Source organism: Hemiscyllium ocellatum, chromosome 17 (assembly GCF_020745735.1).
Source record: "Hemiscyllium ocellatum isolate sHemOce1 chromosome 17, sHemOce1.pat.X.cur, whole genome shotgun sequence".
Taxonomy (NCBI): Eukaryota; Metazoa; Chordata; class Chondrichthyes; order Orectolobiformes; family Hemiscylliidae; genus Hemiscyllium; species Hemiscyllium ocellatum.
Window position 1 is genome coordinate 44,508,110 of NC_083417.1, and position 15,133 is coordinate 44,523,242.

Sequence of the window (15,133 nt, forward strand, 5' to 3'; positions counted from 1 at the left end):
AATAATTGCAAGTGAAAATCCTACAAGTCCCTGTTCTGTTCTACGTTTCAGGATATAGAACATTAATTGGTCACAATGATTAATATCTATATAACTTGGAAACAACTAAATTTAATCAATAAGTTTTTTTTCAACCCCTTGTGAAAACGAAACACAACAAAGAAACTTCATTACATGTTATCATTTGTCAAACCTTTAATAAGAATGTCATGGTTTGATCTTTAAGAGTAAGCTGGTGGTGAACAATAGGTCTGTCCTTTGAGTCCCAGTATTATGTTTGACCTAATAGCAGGAAGTAATTGCATAGCTCAAAGCAAAAATCACCCACGGTGTTTTGTTGATGCTTTGTATTGATTAATGCACTCAGTTTTCAAGCTCAAAAAAAGCTGCTGAGGCTGAAAAGACTAAAGCTGACAAGATACCAATATATACAATAAATTTAAAAATGTCATCTTTCTTATAGAGCATTCATACACAAGTATTACAAATCTGTGCATAGATTTATTCTAGTTCCTTTTCACATCCATGAAATTAAGTTTCATTCTGACTATCAGAAAAAGCAGTTTTTTTCAGTAATGTAGTATTTTAGATGACATCCAACAGAAATGAAAAATAGTATAGCTTTGACCTTTGAGCATTGATATTTGTTTCCTCAGATAACAAGTGCAGTTTTATATCTGATATGGGCCATTAATCTCTGTATATGGTCACTCTACCAATTTATTTTATCTGTATCTACAAACTAAGTACAGAAGTCAAAATGTAAATGATATGTACAGTTAAAACTTATTTTTGAATATGTTGTGAAATTCTAATTGAAACATAAATCAAGAACCAAACTTCATTCTCACAAAGCACAAGAATACAAGGGTCATTCTATGTATTTTCTCATTTTTTCCTTCCTTAAGCAATTTAGCAGCCTTTTCATGCATCTTTTAGCTGTTCATTAAAGATCAGCTGGCAGCACCTTGAAGAGAATACCCGGTGCATCTCCAGTGGAGTCTTGTGAATTCAGGCCATGTGTTGTAATGTTGCACATATCACCTAATTTGAATGAGTCCTTCACAGTACACAGATCAAAAAGGAAAATCTGTCCAGTGAAGAACAAATGCTTTGCCAGCTGCACTATCTGAATAGAGAAATAAAACTATCAGGGAGTTTGTGCAGTGAGGTGTGACATTTTCTATGCTGCACATTATAAAAGCTTGCTGACATAGTCACAGCACTTTATTCTGTTTGTACCAGAAAGCTGAACAAATAACCATAACTTCAAATATCTTCAGTTGTTTGAGCAGTATCCTTGTAAATCTGAAGTCTTCTCAATCCAGCAATATTTTAATATTAGTAGCACACTCTATCTTAAATGGATTAAGATACCCTAACTAATTATCTTCATGGTTGAAATCAAATGTGTTTCAAGATTCAAAACATATTTTTTGCAGAAGATGTCCAGCTCATTTCTGAACACACCGCAGTACTAATTTAAACAATAACCAAGAAAAACTTTGTCTTTTACAAAACTCTAGCGAATGTTAATCCTATTCTACAAATGTTTCCTTTATTCTACTTTGACCAGTTAAATATCTCTTCCACATACTTTGTTTGTACATTAAAGAGTACCTTGTAGCACTTTGATGAGACTGTCTTTATGTCTCCAGCAGAGTTTGGTGAAATTAAGCCACATGCTTTTAGGTTGCACCTATTGCCTAACCTGAATGAGTCCCACACATAAATCAATTCTCAATACCATCTGGAATAAACACAAACTACTCTAATTCTACTTCAACATAATGGAAGCTGGGTGGGGTGGGAGGGGGAGACGATGCTGAATGGTGAGAACTTGTAATGTAACCCCCCAACAAGATTAAATACATGCATATGGGGAAACAATTGAGAAAAGATTCACTTCATGACATGCCACACTGAAACACTTGTCAATTTACAGCACGGGAAATTGGTATAAAACTTTTCCTTTCTCAGCTTCTTTCTTTTATTCTTTTCACGTCAATCTCAGTGAGATTGCCGATGAGGCACATGCTTTTTCTATTTCTTTGTTATACAATTGACAGATTCTGGTGAAAAGACCACATGAAGAAAGAAACCATACAACATTAGTTACTGTAAACATTCTTCTTTAAACTAAATTCACTTGTATCCTTCCCCTGTGATGTTGTGTATACTGATTTGCAGCTCTCATTCCCCTTGCATTGTTTTCTTCTTTTTTAAATTACTTCTATCAATACAATACATTCATCAATTGAGCCTGCTTAATACACTGTATAAAGCCTCTATGTTTTTGTTTACTACTCTTAACCTTCCAAGTGATATGTGGTCTGACAACTTTAAAAAAATCTAGGTGAAAATATTGATCAACACATAGACCTCATATGCAGACAATCAAAGGTTCAAATGAAAGCACCTTGGACTGTGAGAATATCAATGTTCAATTGTAAGTTTCTTATCCAAATAAATGTATAAAGTATAAGAAAAATGCAGTATCTCCTTTGTTAACTACTTGCATCCCAAATTTTATCAGTTTAACTTAGACAAAGATGAACTAACTGACCTCTCAGAAAAGACACAAAACTTCTTAGCAATCATACCAAATCACACAATGAATCCAACCCTAGAAGGGATATTAATGTAAATGAAAAATTATAAAATACAAATCTTTGGATTAAACTACTACTTAACTACTGACTAATATCTTGTAGATTTCTCAAATCCAGTTCTGAAACTTTCATTACAAGTTGCACTGGTTTCTTTCACATTAGATTTGAACTCAACCCAATTTAAAATAAAACAACTTTTATTACCCATATCCTGCACAACAGTTAAGGTGTTAAATGGCACAAGCAAAGCTTTTAACCTGATTAGGACATTAATGGCACTGCTTCAATTTCCAAAGATATACATAAATTACTAAACTGTTGTCAAAACATTTCTCAATCAATGCAATGTAAAACTATAGCTAGATTAAAGATGTTAAATAAATAGGACTTGCACTGTTCATTCACGAGACTGATTAGAAATTGCTATACCCTCAAGATGTAAAAGATTTAAGTAGATTGACTTAGCTAAGGTAGATCTGCAACCTAATATTAATACATTGTTTTCAGAAAAGATCACCTAAATACAATTTATTTTTAAAAGGATTGAACTCTGTTTCAAAGAACTTAATAATCCACAATGGTGCCAGCTTTCTGAATTCTTATCTTATATTTGAAAGTGCTTATTCTACTTCGACTTGTTTTGTCTATTCTTTTTCCAGGTTTTCTGTTCAAGTGAGTAGTTTTATCTGAAAGGTCAATTCATTCAGTAGGGTACCAAATAGAATTGAATATAATTATCCCAATCTTTACTGTGTAGAATTCATGCTTGAATTCATTCAAAAAATAGGTTGCAGTATAATTAACTCACAGCTCAACCAAATCTATTGAGTCTGCCTCAGGTATCATACAGTTCTACTTACAATAGAACATTTTCATTTTAGGACATTGTACATATTAACCTAAGTCAGCATCCAATTACTTGGAATAAGTGCATTCTCTGTTTCAGGAATGTAATCTGAAAATGTTGTCATGCAATTTGAAGCAGAAGGCCTTTTTCATTAAGTTAACTCTCATGAAAGAGGAAACCTGTAGCTTATTTTAAACCCATTACCTTTAAACACAGGTGACAACAATTCGATTGTGTACCAAATTTCTTTTGGTAAAATATTGTGTGGTTTGCTTTTAAATGTAAAATGAAAAGATACAAACTGGAAGTCCAGATTGTTGAGACTGGATTTATTTGAAATTCTTGAACAGACAGGACTAAATATTCATAGCTGGTTGTGAAGACGGTCAAACTTTGCAAAATGAATTATTAGGCATGTGCTATCGTTCCAGTTGTTTCAGAATAAAACAAATGCAATATTATTAGTATCTCAATAATTTAAACAGTATTAAGTTTACTTGCCAAAGCAACCACAACAATGCCATTGAAGGAACAGTTCCTCTTTGGGCTCTTAAACATGTTTACAACAAAAGGATTGGGTTTTGTTACATTTAACATAATTTTTTCAAAGTTTTAAGCCAAAATTGATCAACAGGAATTAAAGATTTGCTGCAAAGTTTATTTTACTCGTCACCTTCAATTCTAACTGAAAGCATAGTTAATAGATTTTCTTTATTGAAATTTCAGCTTAACAGTTACAGCTAATATGGGAAAAAGGTTGAAATTGTACATGACTGGTATGAAAATATTGAACTTTCTGACAATTTCTCATACATCCAATTACAAACCAGTTGTCTGTCTATAGAACTATCTCATGTCTATTGAGATAATTTGCCAGAATGAAATAACTACGTGGAAATTATGCAATTTGCTTTCAAAGAGAGAAGTACATTAAAAAAAAACAAACATGGGCATATGAAGTATGGAATTTTTGAGCACATTAGAGGATGTTTGACTCAGTTGACAGGGCAAGGAAGGAATATGACTGAGGCAGCTTTTAGATATTCTCAATCTTAGCGGCTAAGAAGCGTACCAGTTCCTCACATTTAGGTTTTTTAAATTCTAATAAGGAGTGCTTTGCACTCTAGAAAATTAATTTTAAAATGTCTGTGGTTTAAAAGTTGATTTGTTGTATGTGTTGATTTCACAGGTGAAACTAGAAGTTTTATGTGTATGCTTTCCTCAATGAACAACACAAGATTCAAATGTAGGAAATGATGTGCCCTTATCCATCTTATCACTCAACAATAACAAACCAAATAACATGTAACCTGACAATTTAAACTTCTGCCCAACTGAAAGCTTGCGGTTTCAAATAAACCTGTTGGACTATAAGCCGGTGTCAAATGATTTTTGACTTTGTCCACCCCAGTCCAACACCAGCACCTCCACATGGTGTATGTAATGGCAAAGCAAAATACATCTTCAATTATCTACTTTCCTCTTAGTCGCAAACCTCAGCCAATAGTGTTTTATGTTAAACACCATACTGCAGAGACATTATTAATAATTATAAATTCTAACTGTGTCTACAATTGCATACATGCTTTATATCTATACAAATTAAGGATACTAAATATCATTAATTTTGAAGAAGAATAGCAGAGGAGATTTACTGTCCTTGATGGGTAGCCTACTTGAATGAAGGAGTTTTTCATTTATAATGTAACATAAGGTATCATCTTCCCATCTGTAATAATTATTTCAGTATTAACACAATGTATTGTTATTGGTTTTTAATTGAAATATAAATTCCAGGATCACTGTGACCCAATTTAGTTCCGGAAAGGGTAGAATTCTCATTTTTCAGACATTTGGAATTTATCTTGAGATACTATCACCTAAGATTTTATGACAAAGTCTGGGAAATGTACTCTGATCTATCGTGTTTACAATGACATGAAGCATCAGGCCTAATTAATTTTCATTCTGCTTCACATGGTAGATATTTTCTTAGACATAATTTCACTTTTAAAAGATAGGTGATGCACCTTCTTTTAAAAGGGCAAAACAAAGATACGCGATGAACATACCAGGAGAAGCAGCAGACTTATCGACATCTATGCATTAGGTAGCTATAGCTAAGCAAACCACAACCAACGGGTCAAGTCAAAACTCTGCATATTGCCACACCTAGAAAATGTTGGTGTGCAATTAAACAATCAACGGGAGGAAGAGATCCCACTAACATCCACAACATTAACAGTGGCAACACATAGCATGCGAGTAAAATATACAGGATTAAAGTATTTGCAACCATTTCCAGACAAGTGCCGGATCACTCTTCTCACCCTACTCCTGAGATCCACACCATTACAATTCCTCAGCCAATTTGCTTCCCTTAAAAGCCAGAACTGGATATCAGATAAGCAGCATGACAGATCAGAGACAAGAGGCTAAGAAAGATGATGGTGGCATAAATTTAAAATCACATGACACCAGGTTATAGTCCAACAGGTTTAATTGGAAGCATTAGTTTTCAGGGCGCTGTTCCTACATCAGGTGGTGACATAGGCACTTTTGGCTTTTGGAAGCATTAGCATGGCACGGTGGCTAGCAGTGCTGTCTCACAATGCCAGGGACCTGGGTTCAAATCCTCCCTTGGGTGACTGTCTGTGTGGAGTTTGCACATTCTCGCTATGTCCAAGTGGGTTTCCTCTGGGTGCTCTGGTTTCCTCCCATAATCCAAAGATGTGCAGGTCAGGTGAGTTGGCAAAGCTAAATTGCCCATGATGTTAGGTGCATTGGTCAGGGGTAAATATTGGGTAGGGGGGAGGGTTACTCTTCGGAGGGTCAGTTTGGGCTGAAGGGTCTGTAGGGAATCTAACCTAATCAGTACATCAATGTAGGAGTCAGTTTAGGCCCAACTCTCTTTGCTTCATTGGTGACCATTACAATGAGGGGCTACTCATTGAGACTGCACAAAGTCTAGTTCACTTTTCAATTCCTCAAATAACAAAGCTATCTATGTATACATGCAAGATGCAGACTGATAAAATAACAAGTATCAATTACTTCAGACAAGTGCAAAGTTGTCCCTAACACCACATACACTCCAGTTCCAGGCTCCGCCCCAACTCCCAGCTCCACACCAACCCCAGGTCCTAGTTCCCAGCCCTGCCGATTTTTCACCATTTCCCCTGACCTCCCCCTCACTGAGGACGAATGATCAGTCCTCAGCAAAGGCCTCACCTTTATCCCCCTCCGTCCACACATCAATGAATTTAATACACGCCATGACATTGAACACTTCTTCGCCGCCTCCACTTCCGTGCTAACTTTTACAATCAAGACGCCCGCCCACCTTTCGAGGACCCCTTTGCCCGCCTCCAACACACTCCATCCACCTGGACACCCCGCGTTGGCCTATTACCTGCCCTCGACCTCAAAAAGCTCTATTCCTGATGAAGGGTTTTTGTCTGAAATGTCGATTATCCTGCTCCTCGGATGCTGCCTGACCTGCTGTGCTTTTCCAGCACCACTCTAATCTAGACTCTAGTTTCCAGCATCTGCAGTCCATGTTTTACCAAGTGCAAAGCTGTGATAATTTCCTGTAACATATAGGCTAACTCCATTCTGCTTGACATTCAATATCATAATTGCTGAACACTTGATCATTTGCATCCCTGGTATCACCAGTGACCAAGACCTCAACTGGACCGACTATACAATATGTGTCCAAATACAGCAGGCCAGGGCTGGGGTTGAGAGTGTGGTGCTGGAAAAGAACGCAGGTCAGGTAGCATCCAAGGAGCAGGAGAATCGACGTTTCAGGCATAAGCCCTTCATCAGGGCTGGGTATTCTTCAATGAATAGCTTATTTCCTGATTCTCCAACGTCTTTCCATCACCAATTATCACAAGTCAGTATTCTATACTTGCCTGGACAGTTACAGATCCATTAATACTCAAGAATACTCAAGAATACTCAAACAGATTATGCAGGACTAAGCAGGTCACTTGTCTAAATATCAATTTCCTCTGCCATCTGCATTTTGTGCCTGCAGTAAATACCATTTGTATAAGAACTCACCAATGCTCCTCTTCAGCAGCAATTCTAAAACCCATGACCGGGAAAAACAATGGCAACACATGCATGGAAACAGCATTATCTTCATGTTCCAATTCAAGTCACATCTCATCCTAATTTGGACATACATCATCGTCCCTCTTCACCATCAGGTCAAAATGTTGGAACTCAAAACCTCATAAAGTTGAGAGAATAACCTGGTTAATGGATAGCAAGATAAAGCATTACTTTGTCCTCAAAATTACAAAAAAGAGCCTCCCCATTGTATTTGTGCCACATTAGAATTCCTGCTAATTTATACATTTCACTGTCCTTGAGCGAACACATCATTCTTCCTACTCCAGTCCAAAGTTGTTCTCAGTTCCCAGTACCTATTTCATTTTTCCTTTCCAAACCAGGTAACTTTTAATCCCAGGACTGACTTTCACTGTGAGAGTTACACTGGAGATCCCTTCTCTCTATCCCAATTCAGATGCATCTTCCAGTCTGCTGTAAATGATCATGCACTCTGCCTCTTAAACATGAATGTGACCTCTCCTTGATATTCTATGGTGAACAAAAGAATGAGCTTCATAGCAAGACTGACCACCTCCATCCCTGTTCTCTACATCTCAGGTGGCTACAGACTGATTATGTTAACAGTTTCAGGGACAGCTTAGTTCTTCTGTAATTCAATATTACATAACTTGGTGTGGCTTCTTCCCTTTCCAAAGCCATCTTCATGCTGATGTGAATCACAAGGGCCTTGTATCTAAGTAGAAATGCTAATTAACTATTCTGTGGACTTCCTATTCTATTCTGTCTTGAAATAAACACTTTGGCAAATACATGTTTATAAAATGTGCCATTCATAATGCCTCCCTTTGAAGGTGCAGGGACCAAGTTTACCCACAGTCAGTATAACTGTTCTTAGCATTGACTTCAAATGTGATCTGCTACCATCTTTTCCCAACAAAACAACCAACTACTCAGCCATGATGTCTGTCACAATTTGGAGCAATTTATATTTGCTCCTGCATTCTTTAGTTTCACATTAAATTATAGAGATAGTCTCAAACTATCACATTATTATATGTTTCACATTTATAATATCTGACCCAAAGATGAAAAATCATGACCAAATAAATGAATTTGCAAGCCTCATAACGTAACAATGAATAACAGTCTAAACATTTTAACAGGTGACCTACTATACATTGTATATTTATCAATCACTTCATTTTTATCCTATCTCACTGTCACATAATCCACATCATACTCTTATATAAATTGGTTCACTAACAGCATGCATATATTAAGATTTAAAGTATGGCTTCAATTGATCTTTATTGTTCTTTCTCTAAAATAAATGTGAATTTGCTTCATTGTTAGGGACTTCACCTTTCATTATTTCATTCACAGGTTGTGAAAGCAGTCATGCAGCAAACATCCTACCCCTTTGGTTTATGTCAACCAAGTGAAATACCAAGAATTTTTAAAAAGTGTACATGTTTTAGATTTAAAGTGTGGGAGATTTAAATGCCTTGACACTTGACAGTTGCAATAGGATTTCAATGCCATTTCAACTTGATAGTTTCAATGCTTTTATTCCATCATGCATCATAACATAAAATAAAATTCAACATAGTTGGCACATTTTCTGCAATCCTTGTTTGAATGATGACACAACTGGTCTGGGCTCGATAACTGTGTCAAGAATCATACTGTTATTTGCTGACAATCCTTCAGATTTTTGAAATCCATGGTTTTAAACAATAAATAAAAACAATAACTCATGACTCCTCTGTCACAACTACACTTCTCATATAGTTCAGTATGCCTTTTTCTTTTTGTTTAGAATGAGACACTATTATCAACAAGATGTTGTCTTTTAAACACAAGGATAAATTCTATATCCTGAGTTGTAGTGAAGAATCAGAAAAATTCTCAACTCTGCAAATCAACTCAGGAGAATGTTCTGGCTGTTCCAATATTTGGTCAAAAGCACATGGGTTGAGTCCAATGTCTTGGCGCTCAGGACAGAAGCACCAATGGGTACCGCCTGTTGCTGAGGCATCTGGTGTAAAAGGTCCATAGCAGTGATCTGGATTTCACTAAGCTGTAAACATGACAAAAAAAGTCCTCATCTCTCACATACACTCATCCTTCCATATACTGTCCGTGATTTATACATGCCACTTCGTGCCCACTGCCTACTCTCATAGCCTCCATGCTTCTCTGTGCTCCTATTTGCACCCCATAGCTCTTTATAGTTCCTATGCGCTCCTACCGAGACCCCATGACCCATTATAGCCTCAACATCATTACATTGCCATGCATGCCTCCCTCTACCATAATATTTTTCCCTTACATACCCATGCCAACTCACCAAGTATCCACCAGGAAAAAAGCCCTGGGATCATGCTGAGATGAAGTAAAATAAAACTCTAATTATCTACAGATAAATTCACCATTTTCAAAAGAAATTCAATGATAAAACCCGTTCGCCACATGAAAACAACCAGTTGTGTTCGTATCTGGACACCAAAGATTTCTTATTCACTTGGAACTGCCAATCAAACTATAAATTGACAGGTAACTCACTGTAGGCAAAAGTGAGCTCTATTCCTGATGAAGGGCTTTTGCCCAAAACATTGACTTTCCTGCTCCTCGGATGCTGCCTGACCTGTTGTGCTTTTCCAGCACCACTCTGATCTAAATTCAAGTAACCCACTATGACAACAGGTTGTGAAACTAAACATGCAGCACGAGTCCTAACCCTATGTCAACAGAGTGAAATAGCAAGAATTTTCTTTTAATAAGTGCACATGTTTCAGACTTAAAGTGCAGGAGATGTAAATGCCTTGACATTTCATAGTTGCAATGGGATTTCAATGCCATTTCAATGTGATAGTTTCAATGCAATTATCCACTTTTGATGTTAATCTATTTACGTCTACTTTTCACAAAGTCACATGAGCTGTCTCAAAGGCATTACTGATCATATCCAAAAGTGGACCTTACTTCTCTTAGAACTTCAAATAACTCCAGTACAAATAGACTTTTGACTGAAGTGTCTAACATCCACAACTGAACAGTCAGGTAACATACACTGGATCAAGCAGAAGGCAGTGTACTTTTACAGATGCAGTTGCCTTGAACCAGTCCATGTTACCTCACCCATCCACATCAGCAAAACTGGTATGTGCCAGGTTTGGAGTTGGGTCTTTTCGCACTGGTATCATTTTAGCCAAACTAGAGACCCATTGTAAAAATTCAGGCCACAGGTTTGAACTAACTTGTTCTGGTTTTATCTTCTCATTTCTGTTCACTTTTGTGGCTATATGTTTGTCTAATGTTCAAATCGATAGAAAAACACTTAGTTAACTATATGGCTGAATTGTAGTCCTTCTGTTTAAGTGCAGAATTTACTGGTCTCCTTCACTGCTTTACGCTTTCATTTAGATAACATCAATGATCAAAAGATATCCTTTTGGAGCCAGTTCATGCATTCTTTTAAATTATTTTTCACACTCAGCAGGAACTGCTCTCAAACCTGCCCCACAAGAGAAACATCTTTATCACTCTAAAGTCTGAAATTGCATGCCCAAACCTCAATGCTTCCTTGCAAAACCACACTAGAGGGTGGTGCAGTGGCTCAGTGGTTAGCTCTGCTACCTCTCAGCAGCAGGAATCCAGGTTCGATTCCAGCTCTAGGTGACTGCTTGCATGGATTTTACACATTCCCCCCGTGTCTGTGTGGGTTTCCTCCCACAGTCCAAAAACATGCAGGTTAGATGGATTAGCTGTGCTAAATGTGGGATATGGGTGGAATGCTCTTTAGAGGGTCAGTGTAGTCTCAATGGGCCAAACAGCCCCTATATGTACCAAGAGGATTCTATGATGCTAATATCTGTGTTAGTTACAGCCAACGCATTTTGTTTTAAAGCACCAGCTTCCATTGTTCCTCTATCAGCCTTGGGTGCTTCTGCTCGAACCTGCTTTGACACCTGTGGTTTAGAATTTGTCACATCTTGGTTTTGCAGCTTTTGCATCTTTAATTCAGACAATGCAAATTTGTCTGCCATTTCAGTCTCATCAGTTCAAAGAGCTGAATTTCGTTGACACCTTTTGAGTCAAACCATTGTGTTTTTACATCACATGCATATATTCTGCAAGTCCTTTGATCTTCCCAATCTACCCTTAATTGTAACAACTTTAGTGAACAATAAATCTGTTTTTGAGATGCCGGTGTTGGACTGGGATGTAGAAAGTTAAAAATCACACAACACCAGATTATAGTCCAACACGTTTATGTGGAAGCACTAGCTTTTGGAGTACTGCTCCTTCATAAGGCGGTTGTGGAGTATAAGATTGTAAAACACAGAATTTATAGCAAAAGTTTACAGTGTGATGTAACTGAAATTATATATAGGAAAAGATCCGGATTGTTTGTTAAGTCTCTTATCTTTTACAATGACCATGTTGGTTTCAGTTCTTTCATATGTAAATCGCAAAACATTTTTAACAGTTACATTCTCAAGTGAACTCTAACAATTGGTGTCACATCGGCTCAGATAATGCACTTAAGGTGTGAGTTGCCCTGTGTGAGACTGTCTGTGCCACAATGGTCAGACTGATTCTAATTTTAAAAATCGGATTAACAGAATCTTACATGGATTTATGTAGTTTTTAAGCAAAGAAAAATGTAATTCTGCAAATACAAATTCACCCGACAAACTTATGTGTGTATGTGTGCATGTGGGTGTGTATTCTCCACAACCACCTGATGAAGGAGCAACGGTCCGAAAGCTAGTGTTTCCAGATAAACCTGTTGGACTATAAACTGGTGTTGTGCAAGTTTTAGCTTAATAAACCTCTTGGACTATAACCTGATGTTGTGTGATTTTTAATTTTGTCCACCCCAATCCAAGCCCAGCACCTTCAAAACATTCTGGAAAAAATACATTATCTCCAATAAGATTGTGGAATGTTGCTGGAAGTAATGGAATTGCTCATAAATTTGTAAAGGATCTCTTCGCAGTATTGATTACTTGAAGTGAAATTAATCCTTTTGTGCAAGCATCCTTTGTTGATTTTATTTTGATTTTTAAGAGTATTTAAAAATTCTGATCGCCAAGGTGTTTTAGGGATTTCTTTTTTAGGTTATTGGTTACAATGTAGATTGTAAAGAAAAGTATATTTTTCTGACAGAGATAAAATATCAAGAGGAGTTCTCAACATCAGGCTGTCAGTGTGGTATTTGAAGGAACTTTTTCTCCCCCTCTACCATTCACTTGAAGCATCTGCCATCAATTCCTCTGAATTCCACATGGCTGCCCACTAATCAGTGCCACTGGCAGCCCTTCTCCTTCTCTTCTCCTTTTTGCTGTTTCCAAAAGCAATTTGGTAAATCATAGAATTGCATATACAGGGCATGCCTATTTGGCCCTTTCACTTGCATTCAAATTAAGCTCCTGTTGAGGGATTGATTTTACAGAGTACTTCATTGCTTTTAAAAAGCAGAGCTATCTCAAAAATCTACAGCATGATTAAAAAGCTCATTATTTGTTATATTGTTTCAACTCGTGCAGCAATATTATATAAACTGGAGATCTATTAGCTTATTTTCTCAGAACAATTTTCAGAAGTGGGATGTTCAAGGAAACAAACATAATAGAATTGCATATAAAAGCACTTACAAGTGTACACTTAAATAAGCTAAGCCTCCTTCAATGACACCTTTTAAACCTGCAATCTAGAAGATTGAGGGCAGCATATGCAATGGAACATTCCCACTTCCAAGCTCCCCTTCAAACCACAGAACATTCCGACTTGGAATTACATGGCAATTCATTCACTGACATTGCGTCAACATCCTGGAACACCTTTCCTATGGATACATCTACACTTGAAGGAACACAGTAGATACAAATGCAAGCTCATCACCACCTTCACCAGGTTAATTACAGATAGCCAATAAAGGCTGACCTAGCCTGTGGTACCAGGACCTTAATCATAGAAACCCTGCAGTGAAACAAGGCCATTTGGCCCAGTGAGTCTTTTTTATATCCATTCACTGGATTAGGGCATAGTTGGCTAGACCAGTCCTTATTCTCCATCCCTAATAGCCCAGAAGGCAGTTAAGAGTCAATCACATTGCTGTGGGTCTAGAGTCACACGTAGGTCAGACTAGGCAAGGGTGACTGTTTCCTCCCCGAAAGGACATTAGTGAACCAGATGGGATTTTCCGACAATTGACAATGGATTTATGGTTGTCACTAGACTCTTAATTCCAGATGTTTATTAAATTCAAATTCCACCATCTGCAATAGCAGGATTTGAACCTGAGTCCCCAGGTTCTTGTACTCCAATTCAATGCAATAAAGCCCAACTTGTCATTTGCCTACTTGATTGCTTGTGTGCTAAATTCCTGCATACTTATAGAAATACATTCAAGTCCTTCTGACCAACAAAATTTATAGGTTTATGTTTTAAGAAGTATTCTAATTTCCTATTCTTATGACTAAAGTATAAGCATTTTATTTCTCACTTAATTCTACAATTTGTTGCCCACTTAATAACTTATTTACACTTATGTACATCTCTTTACAGCCTCTTTATGTCCTCCTCGTAGCTTGCATTCCCACTCAGCTTTGCATTCTGAGCAAACTTGAAAATGTTAATCTCAGTTTCTTTGTTCAAGTCACCAATATAGACTGTTAGTAGTTGGAGGTCCAGCACTAATTCTTGTTGACTCAACTAGTCATACCTGCCAACATAAAAATGCCCAACTTTTCCTATATTCTTGTGCTTCCTGACCATTAACTAATCCTCTACCACTTCCATTCTATGACCCAAATCCAAGAATCTAAATCTTGCCTATCAAATCTTTCTTACAGCACCTCTCTGAATACCTTTGGAAGTCCAACAAGAGTACATTTCTGGCTATCCCTTTCTAAGAAAATTGTCAAAAAATAGTTTCCTTAGTCTACCCGAGTCATTGCATACTCAAAATGCTCTAACAGCCATCAAACAGAATTTCCCTGTCATATATTGAGATTGTCTGGTCAATAATTTTCTAAATGTAGATTTCAATTATAGTAATGCATTTCAGCACTGTTCCCCATGACTATGTCAGACTAACTGGCCAATAGTTCCTGGTTTCCTTTCACTTCCTTTTTTGAACAACAGCATTGCATTTGCTAACTTTCAATCAGCTGGGACCATTCCAGAACCTAGAGAATTTTGGAAAATCAGAACCAATGTATCCATTATCTCTGCAGTTACTTCTTTTAGAATGCTAGGATATAAACCACAAAGCCCAAGGGATTTGTCAGATTTTAGTTCGTTAAGTTTCTCCAGCATGTTTTCCCTGCTGATAGTAATTACCCAAATCTCTTTACTCTTTGTAGCCCCTAGGGTACCTGCTAATTTGAGCTTCTTTCTACAGTGAAGACAGAAACAAAGTCTGAAGTTTTATCTCTAAGGCGGGGAGAAAGTGAAGGGGAGAAAGGGAAAGAAAGTAATTAATTCATTTCCATCCAATTGTTTTACCATAAGCCCATAAAAGTGTCGATCAACCAGACCTTTTGAAGCAGAAACAACAATCACTTGAAACCTATTT